The sequence below is a fragment of the Castor canadensis genome, chromosome 3, assembly GCF_047511655.1.
Source record: "Castor canadensis chromosome 3, mCasCan1.hap1v2, whole genome shotgun sequence".
Taxonomy (NCBI): Eukaryota; Metazoa; Chordata; class Mammalia; order Rodentia; family Castoridae; genus Castor; species Castor canadensis.
Window position 1 is genome coordinate 160,875,042 of NC_133388.1, and position 18,011 is coordinate 160,893,052.

The following is an 18,011-nucleotide window of genomic DNA, read 5'->3' on the forward strand; positions in this document are numbered from 1 at the left end:
GTTCTGACCACTACCTTGTCATTCACTTCGTGTAAGAAAGTGAAAAGAATGTAAAAAATACACTTCCTCATTTGAGGCCTTTCTTTCCCACTCTTTAGTAACTTTGGTATATTGACATCCATGACACACATGTTAGAGCAACTGACAATTGTGATCTTTTAAATGTAGAAATCAGACAGCTACTCTGATGGTCAGTGCCAGCTTTCCTCTTGCGAAGGGATCCTGCCTGACCCTTGCTAATTCAATTTCTTTCCATCCCGGGCCCTTCCCTATTGTTGCCCCCATCACCTCGGATCATGTTCAAGAAATTTGAAGAAAAAGAAAATGTGTCTAACTGCATCCAGTTGAAACCCTCAGTTTTTTAGGGGATTACGAATCAACTGAGGGGCTGGTGGAATGGCTTAAGTGGGAGACCACCTGTGTCACAAGCATGAGGCCCTGAATTCTAATCCCACTACCTCCAAAAAAAAAAGAAAGAAAGAAATCAATTGATAGAAGAATTTACAGGTATTGAAATGTGGCTTAATCAAGTCATGCCTAAGAAAGATTCTGTCAAAATATCTGAGGCCATGAACATATAGAAATCCTTACAGTAAATGCAGAATTACTGTTTTTTAGACAGAGAAGGGCCTTTTTATCCAACCCTAAGATTACTTCACAAATATCCTTTTATCCTGCCACATCAGCAGGTTAATAAAGGAGCCATCCAAATTTGTACTCAGTAGACAAATATCATGTGTCTAGGCTTAACTTCTCCTGGGGCTAAACTTTACCCTGCTGCTGCAGATGCCACAGTTACAACCATGGCAGAAGGAAAACGGCACACTTTATGTGTTGGTATCATTAAGATGTGACCTATATTCAGCCATGTTTGGGACTCCGTGTCTTTAATGGTTTGTTAGTTGTCATTACAGCCTTGTCTGGGGAGAGTTTTGAGTTCTTGTCATTGAGTATCCGTGTATACTCAGTGTAAAAAGACTCAGTTTGACTTTAAATAGTGACAGAAGGTATATGTCATCTGTTAATGCTTTTGTGAAGTGAGTTAAATGAGTTTCCTGTATTTTAATGCTTCAGTGTTTCAGTTTTATACATGACGATTTTGTTTTAAAAACTACTGGGAAAGAGTGGGGGTTTTGTATGTCTGAATCATTCAGACAGTACATCTGAACACAGCTGAATGTAGACAAATAAAGAAAAAGAAAATAGGAAAAAAAGATGTCTGCAGAAGATATTGAAAAAGCTGACAAAGGCATTGGCATTGAAAATATCCATTATTTAAATGGTGGGCTATGACATGTAAAGACATAAATGAGCCTCAGAAGGAATGCACTTGGCTAAATATGGATATCGTGCTGTAACTGTGTTTGTGTCTGTGTGTGACAGCATGAAGACAATCCTCTGTGGATCTGCTGAACAAATTCTACAGATGCTAAAAAAAAAAAACAGAAATAGAACTCAGGGAATACATTTCTGAATTAGATTTCTCTATCTTTCTAAATCAACTTTCAGTTAAATATTAGAAAAATCAGTGCATGCCATCTTGGAAAGGATATTTTAAAATTTTGAGAAAAATAGCCTTAAGTGAGCCACATACAGTTTTCTCCTCATACTTTTAAAACTTGTGTTTTGGGACCAGTTATCATTCCTTTGCCTTTGCTCACACTTGTGAGACAAAACACAGGGGCTATAGTAACAAATACTTCCAATCAGAGCTCAAGATAAATGTATTATAAATTATTTTTTGCTAGATAATAGTGGATTCCCAGGTTCTTAGAAGTATAGTGGGATTGCATTCATCAGAAGGTCTCAGAGGACACATAAACCTTCCAAATACATGAGGATTTGGATAATAAGACAAAAACAGAGCTTTGGACTTGGCCATGTAGATTGCTAAATCTACAGCACATATTCACAAAGCATCCTTTCCATCTTCCTTGGTTTGCAGACAGCCAACTAACACAGACAGCTAAACAAGAGTGATGTGTTCCAGGTTCAATGAATTTTGAGTTTCAAGAGTGGCTTGTCTTTTCTTCTTTATCACTCAACTGGAGTTAGAGAAGTCCCAGAGCTGGAAATTTAACTATAATCCCATGATCTAAGAACTACAGTGCTTTAAAACTACCTAAATATTCCTTCAAAGGTTTTAAACCTACTAATAGTGTGGGCCCTACATGCTGCTCAGAAAGTACTGAATTGATATCTAGTGACATTAACACAAGAAAGCGTGCAGATAAACCAATCTTAGCATCAACTTAAAATATATGACACCTATGGATCTGTTATAACTTGGTGGGCAAACTAACACAAGTAATTTTGGGTTTATCCAATTTCAACTAAAATAGAATGAAAGTACCATACCACTAACCTAGATTTATTGAGAAATCATAAACTTCCTCAAGAAGAAAGCAGCAAATCTGACCTTGGTTGTTTCCAGGATCCCAAACAGAACAAAAACCTATGGAACTGGAGTTTGTCCCTTAAATTAGTATTACTTAATATTGTCATAAGAAAGTTACAAAGCTTGTAGAATTGCCTGCTTTATAAAGCTGGAATGTTGTTCATTTAAGTATTATTTGGGACTTTTAGAAATCATTAAAATGGTCTGTTTTTACTTTATTGTTTTACTTGAAAAAAATCTAATTAGGAAAAAATAGCTCTCATATTTCTACTGCATTGAAAAGTTTGAGTTTCATGATTAATAGTACTGGCAACAGATAATAGTGTAAACAGTCTTCCTTAAATGCATTTTGATTAAGTGCATTTAGAATTCTATGTAGGATGCATTTTGCCATGTTCAATGTGGTGCTAGACATGGGTGGAAAAACCACAGCTATTTTTCCAAGCAGGAGGCATGAGATTGCTAAAATCCTCAGCCTCCACAGCAGTATTAATTAGTCCATTTCACCAACTAAAGCTGTAAGATTTGTAAATGAAATTCTAGAAGGGGCATCAAGCTAGAACAGGATATGGAAGCCAAATGGAAAACATGAACCAGTAAAAGAAAAAAGCTAAACTAGCAAGACGTCTAAGTTTAGTCTTTGAAGTCAGTTCAAGTCCTGCATGCTTTGATTCTGATGTAATCTTAAGATGGTGGGTACAAACATGAACTCAGAAACAGCTTTTGTAACCGTTGGACCAACTGCACATGAATCAGTTTTCTGATGGCCACAATGATTACACAGTGGTCTTTGCTGAATTATATCCGAATTAAAGCAGTCATTCTCTTTGGGTTAAAATATAGTAAAGAAGACTGAGCAACAAGACTAGCCATCCTCCAAACATCTACATCCCACATTTGTAAGAATTTACACAGTATGTTACATTTTGTTGATATGTACAGTTTTGTCTTAGAGGCAGAAATGCATCAGCTCTTGCACGCAAGCACATTCCTCCTGTATGACAATGTGTTTGTTCCTTGTTTGTCCTGTCATTTGTCTCATTTCACATTCTAGCTAATGAGATGATTGCTTCTCTGTGTACAAGAATATTTTTCTGAGAAGAGATAATTCTCTTGATTTGAAAAAAATTATATTTCTGGCAGGATGAGAATTTCAAACACATATGGTGTAAAAGGGCTGTGCCCCTAACGGTCTTAATGGAGAAAACCATTATCCAATTAAAAGCACAATCTCCTAAGTGTATTCTTCTTTTGTGCTGACAAGCCTGAAAAATAAGTTGTATAAAAATGGAAAATACACACTGATATTTTGGAATAATCCATTTAAAACTCTCGGATGAAATAAGTGTTATCACTTTTATGAAGTGTTTGTTCATTTGTTTGTTTTGTTTGCTGTGTAGCCCAGGAAGGCCTTCACCTCGTGATCCTCCTGCTGCAGCCTCCCAAGAGCTGGGCTTACAGACATGTACCATCACACCTGACTATGAAGTATCTTTCATATGAGCTAAATTAATTACTCTTTTAAAGAAATTAATTTTCTTCTTTTGATGATAAATGGAAGTTTTTACTTTAAAATGTTACTTTAACTTAAGAGTACAAAAAGGCAAAACAGATTTAATGAAAATATAATCTCAGTACAGTTAAGATGCTAATTGAATAAGTAAGTAATATTTACATCATTGATAACCAAGTAAGAACTACAATCAAATAATAAGAGAGCATGCCACGTATAGTACAGAGTGAACCAATGGCAGCACTATTGTGTTTAAGCTCTAGGAAATAAACCACAGGACTAAGAAAAATCAGCCATTGCCTCGATTTCTCTGGTAAGTAATTACAAAATTCTAGCTTCATGAAATTATTGAGTCTTTAACAAAACATGCAAACAAAAGTGCAACACTATTGCCAGGTGATGTAGCAGAAATATGTATAAGGCATAGTGAAGACAAAAGAAAAATTGGTCGACTTAGTTGGGGGAGGAAAGGGTCAGGAGCAGTTTTAAGAGTGAGGCAACTTTTAAAGTGCCCCTTTCAAAAATGAATAGGAGTTCTGTGAGATGAAAGGCAAGGGATTCCCAGGCAGATGGAATATGAAACTGCAATGAGCCATTTGTGACTTGTAGGTAACTACAAGTGACTTTGGTTAGTTAGAGTGACTTTGTTAGTGAGAGGTGGTTCTTTAGGTGTGCTCTGTAGAGCACTTTTTCAAGAGATTGACAATGTCAAAACTATTTTCATGATAATACTAAGACACTGGTTTTTTTGCTCTTGATATTTGTATTGGTGATGCTAATGAAATATGAAAAACTACTGCCTCCTATATATGTGTAAAGGCAGTGGCACCAAAATGATCATGTTTTTCACTCCTACAGGCTTGCATAAGAAAAAAAATGAAGACATTGGGATTTTGATGGGAGATAGCATTGAATCTTTTTTCGATGGGGAATAGCATTGTTTTGTTGGGGGATAGTATTGAATCTTTTGGATAGCATAGGCATCTTAACAGTGTTACTTTTTCCAATCCATAAACAGGGATGTCTTTCCATGTATTTGTGCCTTCAATTTCTTTCATTAATATTTTGTAGTTTTTAGTGTATCGGTTTTCACCTCCTTAGTTAAGTGTATTCCTATTATATTCATTTTGATGCGACTATAAATGGGATTGTTTTCTTAATTTCCTTTATGGATAGTTTGTTGTATATGTATAAATGCACAACTGATTGTTCTGTGTTGACTGTGCATCCTGCAACTTGGTTGGATTCATTTATTAGTTCTAACAGGTTTTTTTTATAGCGTCTTTGGGGTTTCCTACATAGTAGCAATAATTGACAAATGGGACTGCATCAAATTAAAAATCTTCTGCACATCAAAGGAAACAACTACCAGATCAAGAGAAAAATCTTTGCCAGTTATTCATATGACAAAGATTAATATCCAGAACATAGAAAGAACTCATAAATTAAATACAAAAAGGACAAACAATCCAATTAAAAATGGGCAAATGAATTGAACAGTTCTTTAAAAAAGTAGTACAAATGACCAATAAAAACAAGAAGAAATGTTCAGCTTCCTTAGCCATAAAGAAAATATAAATCAAAATAACAATGAGGTTCTACCTCACCCCAGTTAGGATGGCTGTCATCAAGGAAACAAACAGCGAATGCTGGTAAGGATGGAATGTGTGTGTGTATGTGGTACCATATATGATCCTGCTCTGTCACTCCTAGGCATATACTTGAAGGAGAGTAAGTCTGCATACAATAGAGACCTGCACACCTGTGTTTATTGTAGCACTAATCACCATAGCCAAACTATGGAATCAGTCTAGGTGTTCAACAACTGATGAGTGGATAAAGAAAATGTGATATATATATATATATATATATATATATATATATACACACACACCATTTTCTGTGGTACTGGGGTTTGAATTTAGGGCTTTGCATTTGCTAGGCAAGTATTCTATCGCTTGAGCCATGCCTCCAACCCTTGCCTTTTTATAATATGAAAAAAAATCTCAAATACAAATAAAAAAGACAAACACATATTTTTAGTGTGTATAATTTAATAATTCAGCAATTTGTATAGATCGCTTTACTGAAGTATGATTTTTATACCACAAAATTCACTTATTTTGAAATTCAATTATTTTACAAGTAAGCTAGCAATATTCTAATGATCACTACAAGCCCGTTTTAGAACATTTTCACACCTCAAACAGAGGGAAACTCTGTTCCCTCCTTAGCCCCAAGCAGCCACTAACTAAATGCCATACACAGATTTGCCTTTATTGGACATGTCATATAAATGGAATCCTATAATAAACTCTGCCATTGTGTGTTTTCTTTCACTTAGCATAATGTGCTTAAGTCTCACCTGGTAACACATATCGAGAAGTAGTAGTAGCAGTTCATTCTTTTAATTGCTGGATGGTATTCTCTGTGTACTTGGAAAACGTTGCTTGTCCACTCACCAGGTGATTGACATTTGCGTAGTGTTTGCATTTTAGTAGTGCTGAATAGTGCTGCTGTGTACCTCAGCATAAAACTCTAAGTGTGAAAAATGTTTTGTTTCTCCTGGGTGGATCACAAAGAGTGGAATTGCTAAGCAGTATGGTAAATATATATTTAGCTTTTTATGAAACTTCTAGATTTTTCCAAGAAGTTCTTTTATTCCGCCTGTGGCATGTAAGGCTTTCAGTTTCTCCACACCCTCGCTAATACTTCTGGCTGTGGGATTACAGTCGTTATAGTGAGAGTGAAGATAAATATTTGTAGTTTTCATTTTGCATTTTTCCAGTGCTGATGATGCTGAGATTATTCTCATGTGCTTATTGGTTACTGGTGTATCTTTTTTAGTTAAACATTTATTCAAATCCTTTATTCATTTTTCTTTTTCTTTTTTCTTTTTAATTGTTTTATTATTCATATGTGCATACAAGGCTTGGGTCATTTCTCCCTCCTGCCCCCACCCCCTCCCTTACCACCCACTCCACCCCCTCCTTCACCCCCCACCCCCTCAATACCCAGCAGAAACTATTTTGCCCTTATCTCTAATTTTGTTGAAGAGAGAGTATAAGCAATAATAGGAAGGAACAAGGGTTTTTGCTGGTTGAGATAAGGATAGCCATACAGGGAGTTGACTCACATTAATTTCCTGTGCATGTATGTTACCTTCTAGGTTAATTCTTTTTGATCTAAACTTTTCTCTAGTTCATGGTCCCCTTTTCCTATTAGCCTCGATTGCTTTTAAGGTATCTGCTTTAGTTTCTCTGCGTTAAGGGCAACAAATGCTAGCTAATTTTTTATGTGTCTTACCTATCCTCACACCTCCCTTGTGTGCTCTTGCTTTTATCATGTGCTCAACAATCCCATTGTTGTGTTTGCCCTTGATCTAATGTCTGCATATGAGGGAGAACATACGATTTTTGGTCTTTTGGGCCAGGCTAACCTCACTCAGAATGATGTTCTCCAATTCCATCCATTTACCAGCGAATGATAACATTTCATTCTTCTTCATGGCTCATAAAATTCCATTGTGTATAGATACCACATTTTCTTGATCCATTCATCGGTGGTGGGGCATCTTGGCTATTTCCATAACTTGGCTATTGTGAATAGTGCCGCAATAAACATGGGTGTGCAGGTGCCTCTAGAGTAACCTGTGTCACAGTCTTTTGGGTATATCCCCAAGAGTGGTATTGCTGGATCAAATGGTAGATCAATGTCTAGCTTTTTAAGTAGCCTCCAAATTTTTTTCTAGAGTGGTTGTACTAGTTTACATTCCCACCAGCAGTGTAAGAGGGTTCCTTTTTCCCCACATCCTCGCCAACACCTGTTGTTCGTGGTGTTGCTAATGATGGCTATTCTAACAGGGGTGAGGTGGAATCTTAGTGTGGTTTGAATTTGCATTTCCTTTATTGCTAGAGATGGTGAGCATTTTTTCATGTGTTTTTTGGCCATCTGAATTTCTTCTTTTGAGAAAGTTCTGTTTAGTTCACTTGCCCATTTCTTTATTGGTTCATTAGTTTTGGGAGAATTTAGTTTTTTAGGTTCCCTATGTATTCTGGTTATCAGTCCTTTGTCTGATGTGTAGCTGGCAAATATTTTCTCCCACTCTGTGGGTGTTCTATTCAGTTTAGAGACTACTTCTTTTGATGAACAGAAGCTTTTTCGTTTTATGAGGTCCCATTTATCTATGCTCTTAGTTGTTGTGCTGCTGGGGTTTCGTTGAGAAAGTTCTTGCCTATACCTACTAACTCCAGAGTATTTCCTACTCTTTCCTATATCAACTTTAGAGTCTGTGGTCTGATATTAAGATCCTTGATCCATTTTGAGTTAATATTGGTATAGGGTGATATACATGGATCTAGTTTCAGTTTTTTGCAGACTGCTAGCCAGTTTTCCCAGCAGTTTTTGTTGAAGAGGCAGCTTTTTCTCCATCATATATTTTTAGTGACTTTGTCAAAGACAAGTTGGTTATAGTTGTGTGGCTTCATATCTGGGTCCTCTATTCTGTCCCACTGGTTTTCATGTCTGTTATTATGCCAGTACCATGCTATTTTTATCATTATTGCTTTGTAATATAATTTGAAGTCAGGTATTGTGATACCTCCTGCATTGTTCTTTTGACTGAGTATTGCCTTGGCTATTCGTAGCCTCTTGTGTTTCCATATAAATTTCATGGTAGATTTTTCGATCTCTAAAATGAATGTCATTGGAATTTTGATGGGAATTGCATTAAACATGTAGATTACTTTTGGGAGTATAGACATTTTTACTATGTTGATTCTATTAATCCATGAGCATGGGAGATCTCTCCACTTTCTATAGTCTTCCTCAATCTCTTTCTTCAGAAGTTTATAGTTTTCCTTATAGAGGTCATTCACATCTTTTGTTAGGTTTACACCTAGGTATTTGATTTTTTTTGAGGCTATTGTAAATGGAATTGTTTTCATACATTCTTTTTCAGTTAGCTCATTGTTAGTGTATAGAAATGCTAATGATTTTTCTATGTTGATTTTATATCCTGCTGCCTTGCTTTACTATTGATGATGTCTAGGAGCTTCTGATTTGAGTTTTTTGGGTCTTTAAGGTATAGGATCATGTCGTCTGCAAATAGGGATATTTTGACAGTTTCTTTACCTATTTGTATTCCTTTTATTCCTTCTTCTTACCTAATTGGTCTGGCTAGGAATTCCAGTACTATGTTGAATAGAAGTGGAGATAGTGGGCATCCTTGTCTGGTTCCTGACTTTGGAGGGAATGGTTTCAGTTTTTCTCCATTAAGTATAATGCTGGCTGTAGGTTTGTCATATATAGCTTTTATAATGTCGAGGTACTTTCCTTCTATTTCTAGTTTTCTTAGAGCTTTTATCATGAAATGGTGTTGGATCTTATCAAAGGCCTTTTCTGCATCTATTGAGATGATCAAGTGGTTTTTGTCTTTGCTTCTGTTAATGTGGTTTATTACCTTTATTGATTTTCGTATGTTGAACCACCCCTGCATCCCTGGGATGAAGCCTACTTGGTCGTGGTGAATAATCTTTTTGATGTGTTGTTGAATTTGGTTTTCCATTATTTTGTTGAGGATTTTTGCATCAATGTTCATTAAGGAGATTAGCCTATAGTTCTCCTTTTTGGAGGTGTCTGCCTGGTTTTGGGATAAGTGTAATACTGGCTTCATAAAATGTGTTTGGCAGTTTTCCTTCCCTTTCTATTTCGTGGAACAGTTTAAGGAGGGTTGGTATCAGTTCTTCTTTAAAGGTCTGATAGAATTCAGCAGAGAATCCATCAGGTCCTGGACTTTTCTTTTTGTGGAGACTCTTGATTGCTGCTTCAATTTCATTTTGTGTTATAGATCTATTCAGGTGATTAATTTCCTCTTGGTTCAGTTTTGGATGATCATATGTATCTAGAAATCTGTCCATTTCTTTAAGATTTTCAAATTTATTTGAATATAGGTTCTCAAAGTAGTCTCTCATGATTTCCTGGACTTCCATGGTGTTTGTTGTTATCTCCCCTTTTGCATTCCTGATTCCACTAATTTGGGTTTTTTCTCTCCTCATTTTAGTCAGGTTTGCCAGGGGTCTATCGATCTTGTTTATTTTTTCAAAGAACCAACTTTTTGTTTCATTAATTCTTTGTATGGTTTTTTTTGTTTCTATTTCGTTGATTTCAGCTCTTATTTTTATTATTTCTCTCCTTCTATTTGTTTTGGGATTTGCTTGTTCTTGTTTTTCTAGGATTTTGAGATGTATCATTAGGTCATTGATTTGGGATCTTTCAATCTTTTTAATATATGCACTCATGGCTATAAACTTTCCTCTCAGGACTGCCTTAGCTGTGTCCCATAGGTTCCGGTAGGTTGTGTTTTCATTTTCATTGACTTCCAGGAACTTTTTAATTTCCTCTTTTATTTAATCGATGACCCATTGTTCATGAAGTAATGAGTTATTTAGTTTCCAGCTGTTTGCATGTTTTTTGTCTTTACTTTTGTTGTTGAGTTCTACTTTTACTGCATTGTGATTAGATAGTATGCATGGTATAATTTCTATTTTCTTATATTTGCTGAGGCTTGCTTTGTGCCCTAGGATATGATCTATTTTGGAGAAGGTTCCATGGGCTGCTGAGAAGAATGTATATTTTGTAGAAGTTGGATGAAATGTTCTGTAGACATCGAGTATGTCCATTTGGTCTATTGTATATTTTAGATCTAGGATTTCTTTATTGATTTTTTGTTTGGATGACCTATCTATTGATGATAATGGAGTGTTAAAGTCTCCCACAACCACTGTGTTGGCGTTTATATATGCTTTTAGGTCTTTCAGGGTATGTTTGATGACATTGGGTGCGTTGACATTGGGTGCACACAGGTTGATGATTATTATTTCCTTTTGGTCTATTTCCCCTTTTATTAGTATGGAATGTCCTTCTTTATCTCATTTGATCAATGTAGGTTTGAAGTCTACTTTGTCAGAGATAAGTATTGCTACTCCTGCCTGTTTTCGGGGGCCATTGGCTTGGTAAATCTTCTTCTAGCCTTTCATCCTAAGCATATGCTTATTTCTGTCGGTGAGATGGGTCTCCTGTGAGCAACAAATTGTTGGATCTTCCCTTTTAATCCATTTTGTCAAGTGGTGTCTTTTGATGGGTGAATTAAGTCCATTAACATTAAGTGTTAGTACTGATAGGTATGTGGTGATTCCTGTCATTTAGGTGTCTTAGTTGTTTGAAGGTTTGATTGTGTGTACCTAAGTTGATGTTACTCTCTACTGTCTTGCTTTTTCTTTTCCTGTGGTTTGGTGCTGCCTGTCTTTTCATGGTTTAGTTGGGTTTCACTTTCTGTGTGCAGGATCCCTTGAAGAATCTTTTGTAGTGGTGGCTTTGTGGTCACATATTGTTTTAGTTTCTGCTTATCATGGAAGACTTTTATTGCTCCATCTATTTTGAATGATAGCTTTGCTGGGTAGAGTATCCTGGGGTTGAAGTTATTTTCATTCAGTGCCTGGAAGATCTCACCCCATGCTCTTCTTGCTTTTAATGTTTCTGTTGAGAAGTCTGCTGTGATTTTGATGGGTTTACCTTTGTATGTTACTTGTTTTTTCTCTCTTACAGCCTTCAATATTCTTTCCCTAGTTTCTGAACTTGTTGTTTTAATGATGATATGTCATGGGGTAGTTCTATTTTGATATGGTCTGTTTGGTGTCCTGGAGGCCTCTTGCATCTGTATGGGAATATCTTTCTCTAGATTTGGGAAATTTTCCGTTATTATTTTGTTGAATATATTACGCATTCCCTTCGCTTGCACCTCTTCTCCTTCTTCGATGCCCATGATTCTCAAGTTTGTTCTTTTGATGGAGTCAGTGAGTTCTTGCATTTTCTTTTCACAGGTCTTGAGTTGTTTAATTAATTGTTCTTTGGTTTTTCCTTTAATTACCATTTCATCTTCAAGTTCTGAGATTCTGTCTTCTGTTTGTTCTATTCTGCTGGATTGGCCTTCCATTTTGTTTTGCAGAGCCTCTCCTGCCCACCCAGTTTGTTTATTTACAGTCCTGGGAAGGATACCCTTCCCCCAATGTTCGGTGCTCAGTGCGCCCCACCCTCTTTCTCACGTGTCTTTATTGTTCTTATTGCTTATTAGTCAGTTTCTCTTTTTTTCCCCAGGTGGAGTCTGTCCAGGGGGCTATGCTGTTCTGGCCCAGGCTTGTCTGTGGGAGTACCATGGTACTGCGAAGCTCACCTTGTCTGCATCTTCCCAAGCCGTCTGGGCATGGGTGACTGGCGGCCCGGGGGCCCTCTTTGTTTCTCCGTTTAATGTGAAGTGGAGATTCTCTGCACCGGCTGAAGATGTGGAGGGGTCAAAGTTTTGCCTCTTCTCAGTGATTTTGCCTGCAATGTGTGTCTCCAACGTCTCTCCAAGATTTCACTATAGGAGGCTCTCTTTCTGCTTCCTCCCTCTAGCCGCCATCTTGGAATCCTCACTTTATTCATTTTTAAATTGGGTCTTATTATTGAATTGCAAAAGTTCTTTATATATTTTATATGCAAGTTCTTTGAAGACATGTGATTTGCCAATATTTTCCCTCAGAATGTGGCTTGTCTTCTTTCATTTTCTTAATGGTATGTTTTGAAACACAAAAGTTTTAAAGTTTTGTGAAGTATAATTTATCAACTTTTTGCTTTCTACACTTTATCTGAGGCAAAAGACTAAGAAGCAATGAATATTTTTTGTTTCTATGGATATATTATTTAGTTGATTTGAGATTAAGAAAATTTTTGCCTAACCCAAGGTCACAAATAGTTCTTTCTTGTATTCCTTCAGAATGTGTATCGCTTACATTTAAGTCTATGATCTATTTTGAGGGTAACTGAATTGCCTTCATACCTTTGTTGAAAATCAATTGACAATAAACAAAAGGATTTATTTATGAACTCTTATTCTGTCACATAAATCCTTGTATCTATCCTGAGGTGAACACAATACTGTTTTGATTGCTGTGATTTTAGGTACATTTTGAAATTGAAATGTGTAAGTCCCCCAACCTGTTCTTAGTGAAATTATTTAAGGATGCATCCTTTGCTTTTTCACATAAATTTAGGGTCAGCTTGTCAATTTCTACAAACGGGCTCGGGGAATTTTGATAGAGATTATGTTGAATCCATTGATAAATTTCAGGAGAATTAGCATCTTAACAATAACTGGTCCATGAAATGGAACACATCACCATTGAGTTACATCTTGAATGTCTCTCAGCAATGTTTTCCAGTTCTCAATGTACAAGTCTTACACATCCCCAGCCAACTTTGGTGATTCTTTCTTCTTCCAGTGCAGATATGCTGTTAAAATTATATAGTGAAATTTTCATTTCAGTTATTGTGCTTTTCAACTCCAGAATTTTAATTTCTTTTTATTGCTATTCCTTATCTAATGAATTATTGCTATGCATTTATTAAAGTTTCTTTTAGTTACTTAAATATACTTATAATAGCTAGTTTGAAGTTTTTGTCTTCAAATTCTAATAGGTGTGTCCTCCCCAAGACACAGTTTCTATTAACTGTTCTTTCTTTAAATGGGTCACACTTTATTTTCATGTCTTATAAGTTTTTTGAGACTGGAAATTTTAGATAATATATTGTGGAATTTGTTAGTTTACTGGCCTATCTAGGCTAATTCTACAGTCTGTCTCTACTACATTGTACAGCTACCTATGTCTCTGCCCAGCTTTTTATTTTTAAATCTTGCTTCCTAGGGTCACCTCTTGGTAATCACAGCTTAGTGGCCAGTCAAGTGATTGGTTGGAAGATACACTTAAACATTGTGAGCTGCAGTTTTGGGGTTGTTGAACACAAAGATGTGTTGAGGGAGTGGCATGGAAATGCTGTCCTTCTTCCCAGATACCTGCCCTATGAATCCCTTCCACTTGATCGCTGCTGAGTTGTGTCCTTTATAATAAACCAGTAAACATGAGTAGATATTTTCTTGAGTTTTATAAGCCATACAGCAAGTAACTGAACATGAAAAAGTGGGTTGTGGGGAATTCTAAGTAAGTTGGTGAGAAGAAGTGGTAACCTGAGACTTGTAGTTGGCATTTGGAGTTGGGGTAGTCTTATGTCACCCAGTCCTTAAGCTGTCAGGTCTGAGTTAATTCTGAGTAGTTAGTGCCAGAAATGAATTAAATTGTAAGACACCCAGTTGGTATTTGCATAGAACTGGAGAATTGCTTAGTATGGAAAACCTACACATTTGACATCAAATATTTTAGAAGTAGAAGAAACAGTTTTTCGGAGTTGGTACCAGAGTAGGACTTGCTAGAATGGTCCTGGCTTACGGAAATGTGTTTTGGGAAGAGGAAGGATGAAAAAATGGGAATGAAGAAACAGATTCCATGGGTGTCTATGTGGTTACCCATGGTGTCATGGTTTGGATGTGGTGCGTTCCCCAAGGGTTTGTGTATTAGAAACTTGGTCTTTAGTGTGGCAATGTTGGAAGGCAGTGTGGACCTTTGAGTTGGGGCCCTTCAGAGGTGATTAGGGTAGAGTCCCTGTGAAAAATAAGAGAAAGAGACCAGAAAACACACACACACACACACACACACACACACTCCTTTCCTCTTGCCATGTGATAGCTTGCACTGCCTCAGTACTGCCAGCAAGACCACCACCACCAGCTGTGGACCCTCAACCTTAGACCTCCATAACCATGAGCCAAAACAAGCCTCTTTTCATTAAACTTACCCAATCTATAGTATTTGTGGCTTTGGCAACAAAAAACAGACTAATAGACAAATGGTACCAAAAAGTGAACCTGCTTCTAATAATGAATACCCAAAAATATGGGTAGCTTTGGAATTGGGCTATGGACAGAGGCTGGATGAGTTTGGAGAAGCAGGCTAGAAAAAGGCTAGAATGCTGTTACTGGAGTGTTATAGGTGATTTTGATGAGCGCTTGTCAATGGAAATGAAGATTTAATTGGAAATTGGAGTGATTGTTACAAAGTAGCAAAGAAGTTCGCTATTTTATGTCCAAGCCTTAACCTTGTGGAAGGTATATTTTAAAGGTGATCAAAACACCACCACATTCAGCTTATAGCCTAGGTATTATTGACCATTTTGTCAGATTTATAGGGAGACCTGAGAACAAAAGGAGGAGAATGAAGAGATCTGGAAAATTTGCAACGTGGAAGAGGAAAGGAGGAAAATGTAAGAATGTGGTAGAGAAAACTCTTACTAAAGAGATTAATGGGAATAAAAGGAAAGCAGTTCCTTTGCTCTGGGATAACTGAAAAAGAGCTCAAGGGGATCTCAGAAATCTTTGGGGGCACCCATCTCACCACAGGCCCAGACTTGTTCAGGGCAGAATTGTTTCCTGAAACCCCAGAGGTTTGGACAGACCTCAGGATATTTTCCCCCTACATTCAGCCTGCAAAGCACTCTGTGGCTACAGCTATGGTTCAAACAGGCCCAGCAGTAGCCCATGCTGGCAGCCGACCTTGGTGACCACATGCTGTTGATTTAACAGGCATGCAGAATTTGAGAGTTATGAGGTCATGGTGGCTTACACCAAGATGTCGAAGGAAAACCTGAGAGGCAAGGCAGAAATTTGCTACAGGGCCAGAGCTGATGCAGGGAGGCCCCAATGGATCCTTGGGAATGGAGCTGTGGGTGTGAATCCACAGTGGAGACTCCAAAAAGGTACAGCTGCCAGGAACATGCCATGCCTGCCAGGGAAAGCTGTAGAAATGGACAAGGGACAGTGATTTAATTATGACTATAAAATTGGCATGGAATTTGAAGTTTCTGGGTTGGTAAACACATGTTGATGCTGGGAGGGTGGCTCAGACACAGAGGGCATGGAAGTTTGCTCTATGCAACTCTTATATTTGGCTATCCAGAATTATACCCTTTATTATATAGAGTGAAAAATAATCACTTTGAGCTTGTAAGATTTCCACTCTGCTGATGAATCAATGTGTGGGTTGGGAAATGTATTCAAAGCTCATGTGTGTAAATTTGCTCCAACTTTCACTTTCTGAACACACAGGCCTCAACTTCATCAGACAGGGCTCTCTCTCATCATCTCCCCTGAATGTGGGCAGCCTTGCCTAAGTCCACTGGCTCTCAAACTGCCAGGGATATGTGAACTTTTATCAGTAACCACTTTGGCTATCTCATCCCAGATTTGTATCATACTTTTGGTTGGTCTGCTTATCTACTACTTGCCCAACCAATGGCGTGACCTCAGACTAGCTGTAAGGTTGGCTTTTCTGGTTGTTTGCCATTGTTCCTGGATTGTTTCATTGTCTTTGCCAAAGTCCTGGGCATGAGTTTTGCCAAATTCCAATATAAATAAAATCAGCTTCTCTATCAGCCAGATTGCTGTTCCTCATGACCTATCTCAACCTGTCATGGAGCTGGATGGGGCTTGGTAGTGGTGGGAGGAATGGAAGCAGCTTTAGACCAAAACATCACAGACTCAGCTGTTTCTATTAAGGTTTAGAAGTTTTTCTTGAATAAATGATTTTCAATTTGTTATATGCCTTGAAAAATTTCTAAAATTCTGAAGTGGTTGATTTAACAGTTTTTTAGTTTTATTTCTTTTTAGTGAAATGATTTGCTGAACTTCTCTCTCGACCATTCCTCTTTCTGAAAATCCCACAGACATGATGATAAAGAAGCCAAAAAGAATGGGTAACAAGGTTGAGAATGGGAGGGAAGCCATCAGGGGACCAGAGTTTTATTATTTTTGTAAGGTAGAAAACTGAGGAATGATTTTAGCATACAAATAGAAAATGTATGACTGTGATGATTTGAAAAAGGAAGGATGGGCAACATATAGTAGCCACAATTCATTTTCTGGGCAGGAATCATAAAGATGCCTTGTTAGAGCCTGATTTGACCCTACAAGAGAAACTCCCTTGTCCCTAGCTCTCAGTGACCCTTGGCTTTGACTTCTGAGAAATCTTTTCCTTGCCTGTTACCTTCTAGGCCATATCTAAAGTTGGCATTAGAGGTGAGCCTCTTTGGGGACTGTACAAATTTCATAGCTTGTTTTCTGATGATGCAAGTTTAGGTACCTAATGGTCATTTTAGATATTGGAAAAAAAACCCCACAAAGCCTTTTCATGCCAGGTTTGTGGTTTTGCATAGAATAAAATTCCATCAAAATTTTAGTAAGCTTTCAGTCTATTTACTACCAGTTCCATATCATAATAAGCTTGCCAACTCTCTCATTTATTTAGTTCTGTGATTAGCACATTTCTGTTATATTAAAGGTAGCTATTTTAAGGTCTTCTGAAACAATGGGCTAGAATAAAATGGTGTACCTTTACTTTGACCTTTGTTACTGGGCTACCACCAACTAGATGAAAAGCCTTAACGAGACACTTTTGAAAAGGATAGTGACTAAAAGTTCTCTTTCAGTTGACTTTCCGAAGTTTGATGATCCAAATTAATAGATTTTACAATTTTAGTTGTAAGCCTCAGTCAGAGAATATGCCCCTCTTGGTTGAGCTATATTCTCTTCCATATGTCCTTATAAACTGGTTAATTCTTGCCTGATATATTTCTCACTGTACTTTGTTAAAATCAGCAAAAAGCAATAAACACACAAATATACATCAAATTCTTTTTAATACCTTTTCCTTTAGAAAGCTTTGGGCACCTGACCTGCCTTCCAAGTCAGCAGAAGTACCAGTTTTACCTAATATTTTGCAATAATATTACAAAGGCCACAACCTTTCTTGCCTGCAATTATTTGTTTCCTTGATGCCCAGTGACTGACTGCTTGACCAATATCACATATTTTATATATTTGTTATGGTAGTACCATATATCTGGTGGCAATTTTTGCATTAGTTAAGGTATAGGATAAGTGTCTATAACAAAAAGGCATGAAAATAGTGGCTCAGAAAAGATAGGGATTTGTTTTGTTGTTGTCTCGCATAACAGTTCATGAAGCCTTTGAAAGACCTAGGCTCCATAATTCCTCAAATGTGCCAACTGTCTATGTGGTGGAAGCTTGCCAGCCAGCACCAAAACTCTTACCTAGTTACAGAAAGTGAAAAGAGAACATGACTGACAAGCACTTTCATTTTTAAAAGACTTGAATGG

At 37.2% G+C, this 18,011-nt stretch overlaps 1 pseudogene; it reads left to right on the plus strand.

Annotated features, from left to right (window-relative positions):
- The first annotated feature begins 296 nt into the window (after positions 1 to 296).
- Positions 297 to 1,308, plus strand: LOC141421356 (malignant T-cell-amplified sequence 1-like; annotated as a pseudogene).
- Positions 1,309 to 18,011: the final 16,703 nt, after the last annotated feature.